General features: G+C 39.6%; 1 long non-coding RNA gene across 2 annotated transcripts in view; it reads left to right on the top strand.

Annotated features, from left to right (window-relative positions):
• LOC120853109 overlaps positions 1-14,478 on the top strand; it is an 85,490-nt gene that overhangs the window by 51,885 nt on the left and 19,127 nt on the right. For both annotated transcript variants that reach the window (XR_005718710.1, XR_005718711.1), the window contains exon 2: positions 13,843-13,969. This is a non-coding gene — a long non-coding RNA (uncharacterized LOC120853109). The remainder of the gene's footprint in view (positions 1-13,842; positions 13,970-14,478) is intronic.

Here is a 14,478-nt window from a genome sequence, read left to right as displayed (position 1 = left end):
TTAGGACCAGGTAATAGATCAAATGTGGAGACTAAAGAAGGAGGAATTAAAGATGACTCAGATGTTGAGCACAGGAGAATGATAGCACCCTGAAAGAACAGGGAAGCCAAAAGTCGTTGAAGAGAAATTAACTTGACCTTGGACATGTAGAGTTTGAGGATCAAATAACATGTGTGAAGCATATTCTCATGTGAAGCACTATTTTTGTATAATAAAACAATAACAATACCATTAATTGCACTTGGCACAAATATTTTAAAGGCTTTGCTGGCAGCCCAGTGGTAAAGGATCAGCCTGCCAATGCAGGAGATGTAAGCAACATGGGTTCAGTCCCTGGGTCAGGAAGATCCCCTGGAGAAAGAAATGGCAATCCACTTCTGCCTGGAAAATCCCATGAACTGAGGAGCTACAGTCCATGGGGTCACAGAAGAATCTGACACAACTTAGCGACAGACCAACAACAACAGAGTATTTTAAATGGGTCTCCCAGATAGAGGCTGACACTCATTATCATGAGATGATCTTTAAGTCCGGGGGGAAGAACCTCTGGGCCGAGGGAAATAGATCCTGGGCTTCCTCATCAGTTGGGGCAGAGGAGAGAAAGCATGAGGAAGTAGCAAAGGGCACAGAAGTAATGTAACAGGAGGTTACTCCAAAAAGCACAGCAGCTTGGAGATGATGACTTTCCTGTGGACAAGCACTTGGATTTTCGAGTAGGACTGGCTGAGTTCAAATTTAGATTCCATAATATAACTAGCAAGATTATCTTGGCAACTTACCTTTTGGGTGCCTCTGTTTCCCCATGTGTGTAAATGGGGCAATTAAAAGTATCTGCTCTTAGGGTTGGTATGAGAATTAAATAAGATCATGCTTGAAAGCACTGAGAACAATGCCTGGAATACAGCAGAAATTCAAAAGCTATTAATGGTGCCAGAGGCTATAGAGGACTCCAGGCTAATGGGGAGAAGACAAAGACCATTCTTTTCTTTTGGCAAAGGGGAGGTAAAGAATGACATTTTGGAGGAAAGTTTTCTTAGAGTGGTGGTAGGAGAGGACAACGTTTGTGTTTAGAATGTTAAATTTCAGCTACAGTGTAGAGTAACAGTAATAGCAACAACAATGGGAAAAAGAACATTTAATTTTTTCAAAGTTGCCTTCTGATGGGATTTGCTATAGGAGAATTGTTTTCAGAATTTCTCATGCACATGAATTGAGACTGATAAAAAATAACAATATGTAAACGTAGATATTCAACATTTATAACACTATGTAGTATGTTTGCTTTCTCTCAGAAAAAAAAAATTAACAATATAATGTGCCAAAGAAAAAGAAATGCAAGAAGGTAAAGTGGTTGTCTGAGGAGGCCTTACAAATAGCTGAGAAGAGAAGAGAAACAAAAGGCAAGGGAGAAAGGACAAGACATACCCAACTGAATGCCGAGTTCTAGAGAAGAGCAAAGAGAGAAAAGAAAGCCTTCTTATGTAAACAATTCAAAGAAATGGGAATAGAATAGAATGGGAAATAGAATGGGAAAGACTAGAGATCTCTTCAAGGAAATTGGAGATATCAAGAAACATTTTATGCAAGGATGGACACAATAAAGGACAGAAATGGTAAGGACCGGATCGAAGCAGAAGAGGTGAAGAAAAGTGGCAACAACACACAGAAGAAATATACAAAAAAGGTCTTAATGATCTGGATAACCATGATGGTGTGATCACTCACCTACAGCCAGACATCCTGGAGTGTGAAGTCAAGTGGACCTTAGGAAGCATTACTATGGACAGGGCTAGTAGAGGTGATGGAATTCCAGCTGAGCTATTTCAAATCCTAAAAGATGATGCTGTTAAAGTGCTGTACTCAGTATGCCAGGAAATTTGGAATATTCAGCAATGGGCACAGGACTGGATAAGGTCAGTTTTCATTCCAATCCCCAAGAAGGACAATGCCAAAGAATGCTTAAATTATTGTAAAATAGCACTCATTTTGCATGCTAGTAAGACAATACTCATGGCAAATAGATGGGAAAACAGTGGCTGACTTTATTTTTCTGGGCTCCAAAATCACTGCAGATGGTGACTGCAGCCATGAAATTAAAAGATGCTTACTCCTTGGAAGAAAAATTATGACCAACCTAGACAGCATATTAAAAAGCAGAGACATTGCTTTGCCAACAAAGGTCCATCTAGTCAAGGCTATGGTTTTTCCAGTGGTCATGTATGGATGTGAGTTGGACTATGAAGAAAGCTGAGTGCCAAAGAATTGATGCTTTTGAACTGTGGTGTTGGAGAAGACTCTTGAGAGTCCCTTGGACTGCATGGAGATCCAACCAGTCCATTCTGAAGGAGATCAGTGCTGGGTGTTCATAGGAAGGACTGATGCTAAACCTGAAACTCCAATACTTTGGCCACCTCATGCGAAGAGCTGACTCATTTGAAAAGACCCTGATGCTGGGAAAGATTGAAGACAGGAGGAGAGGGGATGACAGAGGATGAGATGGTTGGATGGCATCACTGACTCTATGGACATGGGTTTGGGTGAACTCCAGGAGTTGGTGATGGACAGAGAGGCCTGGCGTGCTGCGATTCATGGGGTTGCAAAGAGTTGGATACGACTGAGCGACTGAACTGAACTGAAGACAATACTCAAAATCCTTCAAGCTAAGCTTCAGCAGTACATGAACTGAGAACTTCCAGATGTACAAGCTGGATTTAGAAAATGCAGAGGAGCCAGAGATCAAATTGCCAACATTCACTGGATCATAGAAAGAGCAAAGGAATTCCAGAAAGACATCTACTTCTGCTTTACTGACTATGCTACTGCCTTTGACTGTGTGGATCACAGCAAACTGTGCAAAATTCTTAAAGATATGGGAATACCAGACCACATTACCTGCCTCCTGGAAACCTGTATGCAGATCAAGAAGCAACAGTTAGAACCAGACATGGAACTGATTCAAAATTGGGGAAGAAGTTCTTCAAGACTGTATGTTGTCTGCTTATTTAACTTCTATGCAAAGTCCATCATGCAAAATGCTGAACTGGATGAGTCACAGGCTAGAACCAAGATTGCCAGGAGAAATAACAACAACCTCTGATATGTAGATGATACCACCACTCTAATGGCAGAAAGTAAAGAGGAACTAAAGAGACTCTTAATGAGGGTGAAAGAGGAGAGTGAAAAAGCTGGCTTGAAACTCAGTATTCAAAAAACTAGGATCATGGCATCCAGTCGGATCACTTTATGGCAAATAAATGGGAAAAAAGTGGAAACTGTGGCAGAGTTTCTTTTCTTGGGTTCCAAATCACTGTGGATGGTGACTGCGGTCACAAAATTAAAAGATGTTTGCTTCTTGGAAGGAAAGCTATGACACACGTAGACAGTGTTTTATTATTTTTTTAAATCTCAGTTTTATTTATTTATTTTTTACTTTACAGTATTGTACTGGTTTTGCCATACATTGAATCTGCCATGGGTGTACATGTGTTCCCCATCCTGAAAGCCCCCTCCCACCTCCCTCCTCATACCATCCCTCTGGGTCATCCCAGTGCACCAGCCCAAGCACCCTGTATCATGCATCGAAACTGGACTGGTGATTTGTTTCACATGTGATAATTTACATGATTCAACAGTGTTTTAAAAGGCAGAGATATCTCTTTGCAACAAAGGACCATATAGTCAAAGCTATGGTTTTTCCAATAGTCATGTATGGATATGAGAGTTGGACCATAAAGAAGGCTGAGTGCTGGAGAATTGATGCTTTTGAACTGTGGTGCTGAAGACTCCTGAGAGTCCCTTGGACTGCAAAGAAATTAAACCAATCAATACTAAAGGAAATCAACCCTGAATATTCATGTGAAGGACTGATTACAGAATCTACAATACTTTGGCTACCTGATGCAAAGAGCTAATTCATTTAAAAAGACTCCAATGCTAGCCAAGACTGAAGGCAGAAGGAGAAAGGGGCAAGAGAGGATGAGATGGTTTGATGGCATCATTCACACAATGAACATGAGTTTGAGCAAACTCCGGGAGATAATGAAGGACGGGGAAGCCTGGTATGCTGCAGTCCATGGGGTTGCAAATAGTTGAACACAAGTTAGGGACTGAACAACAACAATGTGCCAAAAGAAAATAATCTAATTATCTTGTTCATTGCTGAATAGCATGTTATCACACCAGGGAACTGTATTGGTGAATATTTAAAAATGTATTCTTAATACACAGTTTCTAAAACACTGTGTACTCTGAGATTAGAATACTTTCCCTAGAACTTATACTAGGTATAGACAAGTGATTTAATTGAATTTTTTTTTAACAGATACTTTTTTTTAGGGGGGACTTAGTCTTTAAATTCTAGTTGGCTCTATGTTAGTATCAAAATTTGGTTTCTTGGTGTATGGACGTTTACTATTTACAGATTTCAAGACTTGCTTCATTTAGCAAATGTAAAATTAGAAAAATAACACAATCACACTTTTAGTAAATACCAAAAACTAGCTATATTACTATTCAATAAACCACTATAAACAATTTGGAATATTTCTTTCAGACTTTTTAACATATATTTCTTTTTATATAGTTTATATATATTTACATATATATGTATATATCCCATATATGCAATGTTGGCCCTGCTCTTTAATATAAAATTAGGAATAAGTTTTAGTTGCTTATATAAGTTGCCTGGTCCCTGGTGGCTCAGTGATAAAGAATCCTGCAGTGCAGGTGATGAGGGTTTGATCCCTGGATCAGGCAGATCCCCTGGAGAAGGAGATGCAATCCACTCCAGTATTCTTGCCTGGAGAATCCCATGGACAGAGGAGCCTGGTGGGCTACAGTCCATGGGGTTGCAAAGAGTTGGACATGACTTAGCAGCTAAATAACAATATTGTCACCAAAACCATTGCTTTAATTATTGTATAACAATTTATCAAGTGTATATACTGTGGTTTACTACATTATTCTCCTCTAGCTGAACATTAGTAGTTTTTATTTCCATTTTTACTATTAAAAATTGTAGTATTTAACATATTTAAGGATGTAGCTTTTTCATATTTAATATTTTTACTTTTTCTTAGAAGTTGAAGTGTGGATCAAAAAGCACATGCATTTACATAGCATTTAGTATATGCTGCCATATCATTCCCCAAAGCATACACACTTGTGTGTGTGTGTGTGCAGGGGTGGGTGGGTGTGTATAACTTGATTAATAGAAAAAGATGCCTTGGTTTGGTTTGTAATTCTGATTGCTTGTGAGTTTCAAGCCTTTCCTAATTGTGTGCCTCTAAGGTTATTTGCTTGTTCAATGCTTTTGTGTTGTTGGTCTCATTTCTAGGAAAGTGATTTTTTTGATTAAAGTTGATTTAAGGCAAATAGTTACAATAAAATTAGGTTGTTTATAACTTTCTAATATTCCTTATATCCAACCACCAAAATACAGATTGCAATCTAGAGCTTTGCTTTTTACATGTAACCACAATATCAATGAGCTTTACCAGGTCTGTACTGAATCAGAATAAACCACCTGAAATCCTTCCCTCAAAAAAAGCTTCAGAGGTCCTTGGAAAGAAAGATATTTATGAAGCAGAGTGTGATATAATATATGAGAGGCTCAAACAACTTATAGAAAACACTGGGACAATTTAAAAGCTTTTCTTAGAAGTAATCAGGTTTTGACAGACTAATGAAAATCTAAATGCCTTGGCATCTCGTGCTACAGAATCAGTTATCTCTTCCTTCTGTGTAAACTGTACCTTTTCCCCATCAAAAATACAGAGAGGGATAAATGGTGAGTCTGGGGGATGGAAAATGACAAATGAGTGGGCTCTGTATTCTAGTGTTTGCTCCCTGTTGCCTTTGACTCATTTATTATGTCCCTCTTGCCTTGGTGTGTTAATCAGCCTGCAAAGAGCAGAAATCAATTCTAGCAAAAGAGCAGGACAAGGGAGAAAGATTTCTTGGCGGTTTAGGGGGATATCTCATGGACTCCAAGGGGGGATGGGACTAGACCTCAGTGAGAGACTCAGGCTCAGGGCTCTTTGGGACGACCTCCTCTTCCCCAGTTCCTATCTCAGCTTCTCTCTCAGTGCCCCCTTTTTTCTTTTCCTTATGGTCCTTCAGTCATGGATCCAAAATTCCTAGGAAAGGAACTAGTTGGCTAGTTTTAGTAGACTGTCTTGCCCTACTCATGTGCCCGTTGACTACAGCTGTAAGGGTGAAGACTCCAGGGTACAGAGACATGGCATTTTCGGCCCTGACTAATTCGGGTGTCGAGTGAGTCAGCTGAAGCAGTGTCTGGAGGAGAGATGCAGGGCGAAAAATTAGTGTGCCTGCTGCTCCTGCTCCCCTAGTTTCCTTTTCTGTCAGCTAGCTGCAACCTGAACTTTGCACAAACTCGTGGTTTACTCTACCTTGTCTGTTCCTTAAGGGGGCTATATGGTAGGACTTCTAACAATATACATGTGTGCTTATGACATGGAATCATCTTTCTGTACATTTCTCTCTGTTTATTAATATAAGAAATGTTTTATAAATGCCTATGTATCTATCTTGTATGTGTATAGATAAAGAACTATTTATCTCCTCAATTGTGCCTGTGAGAAATGTCTCAAAAAAAAAATAATGTTCTTTTGTCAAATAAGTCCTAGAAGTAGTTAGCTAAACAAAGATAGAGAATTTCTCTATTGTATGACTTCTCAGAGTGTAATTAGTGTCCTGTATACCAATAGGAGAGAGACAGAACATTAGTTTCCTAAATTTACTGAAATATACATATATGTGTGTGTGTGTGTGTGTGTGTGTGTGTGTGTATAAAATTTGAGGAATATATGTAAATACCTTGTATATTATCTAGAATGCAGTTTGAGAAATGCTGGCTTGGTTTCTGAAATAAATATGTATTTTCCTTTAGAAAAGGGAGAGAACAAAGAGTAGGTATTTTGTTAATATAAAAAGAGATGCTGATTAGTTAATATAAAAGCTGAAGGGGAGAGGGATCAGAGGAAATGTGTACCTTTGAGAAAAAGTCAACCAGAGGGAACAGCTGAGTTCCAGTCCTTAATGTTTTCCATTTACTTGTAAAGACCTCAGGTGAACTGTGAACTTCCTCCAGCATAAAACATTAGATGAGAATGTTGCTTTTCTGGACACCAAGTGTATTTTTCATTCTGTTTGTAATGACTGATGAAACATTGTGCCGTGAAATTTAAGCCCTCTTTGAAATATGTTTCTGTGTAAGTTTAAGGTCCAAATATTGTTCAGAAGCAACAGTAGTTTTATCTACTCTTTCAGTTGAATTGGTTGTATCTTTATAACTGGTAACTAGATCTCTTGACGACCTCCTCTCTCTCTCTTTCTGCGTTCTTCAGTTCAGTTCAGTCACTCAGTCGTGTCCGACTCTGCAACCCCATGAATTGCAGCACGCCAGGTCTCCCTGTCCATCACCAACTCCCAGAGTTCACTCAGACTCATGTCCATCGAGTCAGTGATGCCATCCAGCCATCTCATCCTCTGTCATCCCCTTCTCCTCCTGCCCCCAATCCCTCCCAGCATCAGAGTCTTTTTCCAATGAGTCAACTCTTCACATGTGGTGGCCAAAGTACTGGAGTTTGAGCTTTAGCATCATTCCTTCCAAAGAAATCCCAGAATGGACTGGTTGGATCTCCTTGCAGTCCAAGGGACTCTCAAGAGTCTTCTCCAACACCACACTTCAAAAGCATCAATTCTTCGGTGCTCAGCCTTCTTCACAGTCCAACTCTCACATCCATACATGACCACAGGAAATACCATAGCCTTGACTAGACGGACCTTAGTCGGCAAAGTAATGTCTCTGCTGTTGAATATGCTATCTAGGTTGGTCATAACTTTTCTTCCAAAGAGTAAACGTCTTTTAATTTCATGGCTGCAGTCACCATCTGCAGTGATTTTGGAGCCCCCCAAAATAAAGTCTGACACTGTTTCCAGTATTTCCCCATCTATTTCCCATGAAGTGATGGGACCAGATGCCATGATCTTTGTTTTCTGAATGCTGAGCTTTAAGCCAACTTTTTCACTCTCCTCTTTCACTTTCATCAAGAGGCTTTTTAGTTCCTCTTCACTTTCTGCCATAAGGGTGGTGTCATCTGCATATCTGAGGTTATTGATATTTCTCCTGGCAATCTTGATTCCAGCTTGTGTTTCTTCCAGTCCAGCATTTCTCATGATGTACTCTGCATATAAGTTAAATAAGCAGGGTGACAATATACAGCCTTGATGTACTCCTTTTCCTATTTGTGTTCCTATCTGTGTTCTTACCTGTGTCAAATTCTTTCCTTTCACATCAAAGGAAAGAGCATTTTTTAGAGGCTACTCCTTTCACAATAAATTCCAGACAAAAATTGAAGCTACTGTTTGTAACTTTCTGTGAGGCCAGCTAACAATGGATATATAGGACTTTTAGGAATATTTATCATACCTTAAAAGTTAGTCTAACTTCACATACAATCATTTCTTCAACCACTGTTTATAGTGTACTTATTATGGGCCTGGCTTTGTTCTAGGCACTGGGGCTACATGGAGCAATGAACAAGGTCAATGAAACCCTACCTTCATGGAACTTCTGCGCGTCTGTGTGGATAGACTTGAGTAGAAGTTAACAAGCAAGCGGACAACATTGCATCAAATAGCTGAGTGCTAAGAAGGAACACAAAGCAAGATAAAAGATAAAAAAGTGACTAAAGGTGCTATTTGGGATAGGATGACAGGGAAGGTCTCTTTATTTAGTTAACATCTAAGCAGAGACTGGGACTAAGAGGAGGAGTCAGTCACAAGGCTAGGTAAAGGAAGAGAGTTCCAGGCATCTGGGAAACAAGTGCAAAGGTCCTGAGGTAGACACTGCTAAGTGTCTCCCAGGAGCAAGAAGAGGCCACAGTGCCAAGAGCCAGGTGACCAAAGGAAAGAGACGTGGGAATTGGGGCATGTGTGTGTGTCTTGGGGGTAGGGTCTGATCATGAAGAACACTGTAGGCCATAGGAATCATTTATTTTATTCTAAGTGTGACAAGACATACATAATAACTGTAAAGAACAGTATCATATATATTCTTTTATTACCCTTTCTTCCTTTGATCACTGTAGCCAAAAATTTCTTACACAAAAGGGAGAAGAAACACATGTACTATCTGGCAAGCACACTGGGATTAGGGCCACCAGAAAACGGCAGCACTGCAAGTATGAGAGCCGCAATAAATGGGGGCTTTCCTAAACGCGCAGGCATATCTGCCGCTTGGAATTCAGTTTGTTGTCCATATATCTCTGTTAATACAACCCATTAACTTGGTGACAGGGTGAAGAAGGGCAAATTGCACCAGGTTGGAACTGCCTAATGATGAATCAGAACTGCTCTGTTCCTACCTGCACGCCTGCAATGAATGAAGAGCTATTTGTAGGCACAGAGAGGGCTTGCTGGCACAAGCTGGGAAAGAGCATAAGTCAAATGACACTCAAGACTTACTGATGTCAGGAGCAGAGAGAACTTTTTTTGTACTCTCAGAAATCCTCTTAAGATGTACAATAAGTCCCCTACATAATTCAGTGAATTAAGGGTCCACTGTTATACATAATTCTATTTCATGAAATGGCCTTAGAAAACATATTTTCCCTGAACTTATCATCATGAAAGCAGCAGCACTAATAATTTATTGAACACTCTGTGCCATGTGTCATAATTAGCAAGTCCATAATCTTCCAAGGCTCAGTTTCTTCAATTATAAAATAGAGCCAATACCATGTTGTATTAGAATGTAAAGGGCCCAGCAAAGAACTTGGCATTCAGAAAGCACTTGAGAAATGCAGTAGACCTTAGGAAACAGTAACTAGGAACTGAGCCTCCTAGAATTATCACTTGAAGATTGGTTGAACTTGAGGGTAGTTTTTATATACTGCCTGTATTAAAGTTGGCTTAAAGCTCAACATTCAGAAAATGAAGATCATGGCATCCGGTCCCATCACTTCATGGGAAATAGATGGGAAAACACTGGAAACAGTATCAGACTTTATTATTTTGGGCTCCAAAATCACTGCAGATGGTGACTGCAGCCATGAAATTAAAAGACGCTTCCTCCTTGGAAGAAAAGTTATGACCAACCTAGATAGCATATTCAAAAGCAGAGACATTACTTTGCCAACTAAGGTCCATCTAGTCAAGGCTATGGTTTTTCCTGTGGTCATGTATGGATGCGAGAGTTGGACTATGAAGAAAGCTGAGCGCCGAAGAATTGATGCTTTTGAACTGTGGTGTTGGAGAAGACTCTTGAGAGTCCCTTGGGCTGCAAGGAGATCCAACCAGTCCATTCTGAAGGAGATCAGCCCTGGGATTTCTTTGGAAGGAATGGTGCTGAGGCTGAAGCTCCAGCACTTTGGCCACCTCATGTGAAGAGTTGACTCACTGGAAAAGACTCTGATACTGGGAGGGAATGGTGGCAGGAGGAGAAGGGGACGAAAGAGGATGAGATGGCTGGATGGCATCACTGACTCGATGGATGTGAGTCTGAGTGAACTCCGGGAGTTGGTGATGGACAAGGAGGCCTGGCGTGCTGCAATTCATGGGGTCACAAAGAGTTGGACATGACTGAGTGACTGAACTGAACTGTATTTGAAAAGTTGAAATTTAGCTATAAAATATGTACAATTCCTCATTCATGCTTCTAACTAATCATTCATTTCTATCCTCCTCATTCCAACAGTCCTGCCCAGTTATAGGAAGACAGAGAAACTTAAGATTTCCTAAATACCTACCATGGACGAGGAGTTTTACTTTATCATCTCATTTGATCATTTGATTCTCATGACATTGTAAAGTAAGCATTATTATCCTCATCCAAGAGTGGAGAAAGCAAAGCTCCTGAAAAACTAAGAATTAAGAATTTACCAATGGATAAAGCGCCAGAGATGGAGTTTCAACCTAGATCTGCTTGAATCTCAAACCTGAATTCCTTCCAGGACCCTGGGTAGTCTCCTGAGAACACATTACCATTAGCAACTACTCAGTGTTATACTAGAAGAATCCTCTGTAAACAAAACATGGGGGTGTGGAGCCAGGGGGTTGACCCTTCTGGCCTAGTCTCTGAATCTCACTGGATTCTGTGAATAATTAGTGTCTCAGAAATGAGGCCAGTTTTGCTGTTGCTGATTGAGTATAAATCTGTTCTTGGGCAACACTGGAGAAAGATACTTCTAGCCTGTTTTTTTAAAATCAGTTCCCCTTCCTGGCAATCTGGTCCAGAACCCTGCAGTCCTTACAGATGTCCTCATTTTGTGCCTCAATCCCCTTCAGGAGGGAGCCACCGCCACTGCTTAACAGCCCAACCCAGACATGAAGATGGTCTTCAGTCCCGCTGTAGACATCTCTTGTATAGAATAAATAGCTCTAGTTCTTTTAAATTTCTCATAAGACTTATTTTCTTAGCCTTTCAATAATTTCCATAACTTGTTTCTTTTGGACACTTTTCAAACTTCCCTTGCTTAAATTACTGATTTCAAAATTGGACATTTAATTCTAATGGAACTCTGAGAAAAATGAACTAAAGGACCTATCCCCTAGTCCAATAATGTCCATGCTTATGCTGAGCACTATTGAGTTTTTTCCCTCAAGTAGAGAAATGCCAACTTTGGAAGAAAGTGTTGAAGTAGGAAATCAGGGATTTTTAACAGCATTTCATAGAGTTACAGATACTGCTAAGGTAATGATCAACACCTCTACTTACCCTTTTTAATTCTAAGAAGGAATATAAAAATGAGTGATTTTTAAATTTATTTTTTTACTAGCATCAAGAACTTACAAGGATGTCAAACAAATGAATCAATTAAATGAACCTTACTACTATTTCTGGCCCAAGAAGAGCAAAATCCTTAGTTAATAAAACAATTTGAGAGGGATGCACAGGAAATAAGCAAATAAGATAAGATAAAGACTGTATAGCACAAGTTTTTAAAAAAGTAGCTAGATCTGGGTTTTTTAATTTTGGGGAGTTAAAAGGGAATACTTGGAATAAAGGAATAAGCTGCTCATTTACAAAATACCTACATATATTTAGCCACAGGGAAATATGCTTATAGTTTGATATTTGAAGGTTTAGTATTTGATTGGATTAATTGCTTTGAGGTTGTTATTGTCATTTCATTAACATTTTCTTTCAGCTTATGGATTAGAAGATCTTTCGAAATTCTTACATGTGATGTTTTTGTTGCATCTTTGATCTATATTTTTTTCCTTTGAAAGTATATTTTCAGTTTCTTGGAGCCAGTGAAAAATAAAATGCAATTTACAGAAATATGTTATCTACCAAATTGATCATAATAAGCAGACAGATCTGGCTATAGACCCTATCTTCCACACTGACCAGCACTGTGACCTTGAGAAGATGATTAAAACTCTCTGTGCCTTCAATTGTTTTGTGAGCATGAATTTATGTGAAGTTCTTAGTATAGGCTTGGAACATCTAACATCTCAAAAATAATATTCTTGTATTTGTTCAGTTAGTTAATTTGAATTCTAATCCTTCAAAATATTAGTCATCTCACTATTTTAACAATTTTGTAAGAACATGAAATGTCAAATTAACAATCCTTTGAAATACAGTTGAAATACTGCTGCTTACAAAATTGAACTATTTTCTTGCTTTTTTTCTGACTATATCTGAAAAATATTATTTCTTTATGAACCATCATTAACTTGTGACATTTCCTCTCTTAGGACATTTATGTGTGCTTTATGTCTGTATATGCTTTTTGCCAACCAGCATGTCTTGATTTTCATCTATAACATAATCATCCCCTAATCCCCTAATCATATGTAGGGGTTCTCTGGTAGCTCAGCTGGTAAAGAATCCACCTGCAATGTAGGAGATCCCGGTTCAATTCCTGGGTCAGGAAGATCCCCTGGAGAAGGGAATGGCTACCACTCCAGTATTCTGGCCTGGAGAATTCCACCGACAGAGGAGCCTGGTGGCTTACAGTCCATGGCCTCACAAGGAGTCAGACATGACTGAGCAATTTCCACTTTTTCGATCATATGTGTACCTCTTCTTTGCCTGTGGTTCCAGGATAGTTGTTTGTTAAATAAGAACTTCTATTCTCCTGATTTTATATACCCATAGAATATAATTTTTTTCTCTCATAGAATTTTTTTCTGACAATTTTCCTAAGCCAATTGAAAACTTAGGAAACATTGGTATTAAGTTTCTGGCTAATAAAAATGTAGAAGTGGACAGTTAATACCAATTTTCCATTTTTCTCTACTAGTGGAAACAAAAATGATCAAACTGTATGGTAAACTGTTTCTTTAGTGGTCAACAGTGAACCAGGATTCCTGGTTCTGGATTTGGCTGTGAAACTGACCACGCTGACCCTGGACTCAAGTCAAGGAACGTCTTTGGACAATGGGACATTAGCAAGTATAATGCAAGTGGAAGCTTGATAAGTGCTATCATACTTGGGTTTGTTTTCTCGGAATACTTGCTCTTGGAACCTAGCTGCCATGTTGTGAAAAAGCCCAAGAAGCCACAAGAACAGGCTTCAGGAGGAAAGGAATGAGGCTTCTGGCTGACAGCCCTAGTTGAGATCCCAGCTTACAGCCAGCACTAACTTGACAGCCTTGCGAGTGAGTCTTCTTGAAAGTGGACTATCCATCCCCAGTGGAGCTGCCCCAGCTGAGCCTATATGGAGCAGAGACAAACTGTCCCCAATGGATCCTGACAAAATTACAGAATTTGGGGCAAATAAGTGATTGCAGTTAAGTTGCTGTGTTTCTGGGAGGCTTATCTGTGGCAGTAGATAACTGATCATACAATCATTCTCATTCTAGACTGTTAATACATCAAAAGAAATTGGCAGCAAATCGAATCAATGCTCTGTTGATGCTTGACAAATGTAAATCTCTCCCACCAAAGGCATAATTATATCTTGAGAACAAGCAGGAGCTCAAGGCTTAGGTGAGCATTAATTGGCACTTTTCCAGTGGGAGCAATAGCGTCATCTCTCCTCTTCCTCCTTCCTTTTTCCTTTTCTGACACGTATTCATATGAGGGCCACTGACAGTCAACAAGACACACAAAGTTCCTGCACTGATGGGACATGTTTATCCTCCAACCACTTCAATTCTTTCTCAGGATGTCGTCACCTTTGATGGATTGAAGTCTGACTTACTTTCTTACCCCTTGCTGCTGCTGCTGCTAAGTCACTTCAGTCGTGTCTGACTCTGTGTGACCCCATAGACGGCAGCCCACCAGGCTCCTCCATCCATGGGATTTTCCAGGCAAGAGTACAGGAGTGGGATGCCGTTGCCTTCTCCCTTCTTACCCCTTACACAGTATTAAATTGTTGACAAATGACCAAAGAATGTCTGGGCAGCAAGAAAGAGTGTCATTAGCCCATTTTCAGAGACAATGATGGACACAGATGAGAAGAATTGAGATCTTACATATGCTACATTCATATTTAC

This window comes from Oryx dammah, unplaced genomic scaffold (assembly GCF_014754425.2).
Source record: "Oryx dammah isolate SB20612 unplaced genomic scaffold, SCBI_Odam_1.1 HiC_scaffold_26, whole genome shotgun sequence".
In the NCBI taxonomy this organism is placed as follows: domain Eukaryota; kingdom Metazoa; phylum Chordata; class Mammalia; order Artiodactyla; family Bovidae; genus Oryx; species Oryx dammah.
The sequence above is the reverse complement of the archived record's forward strand: the minus strand, read 5'-3'. Positions and strand labels throughout refer to the sequence as shown.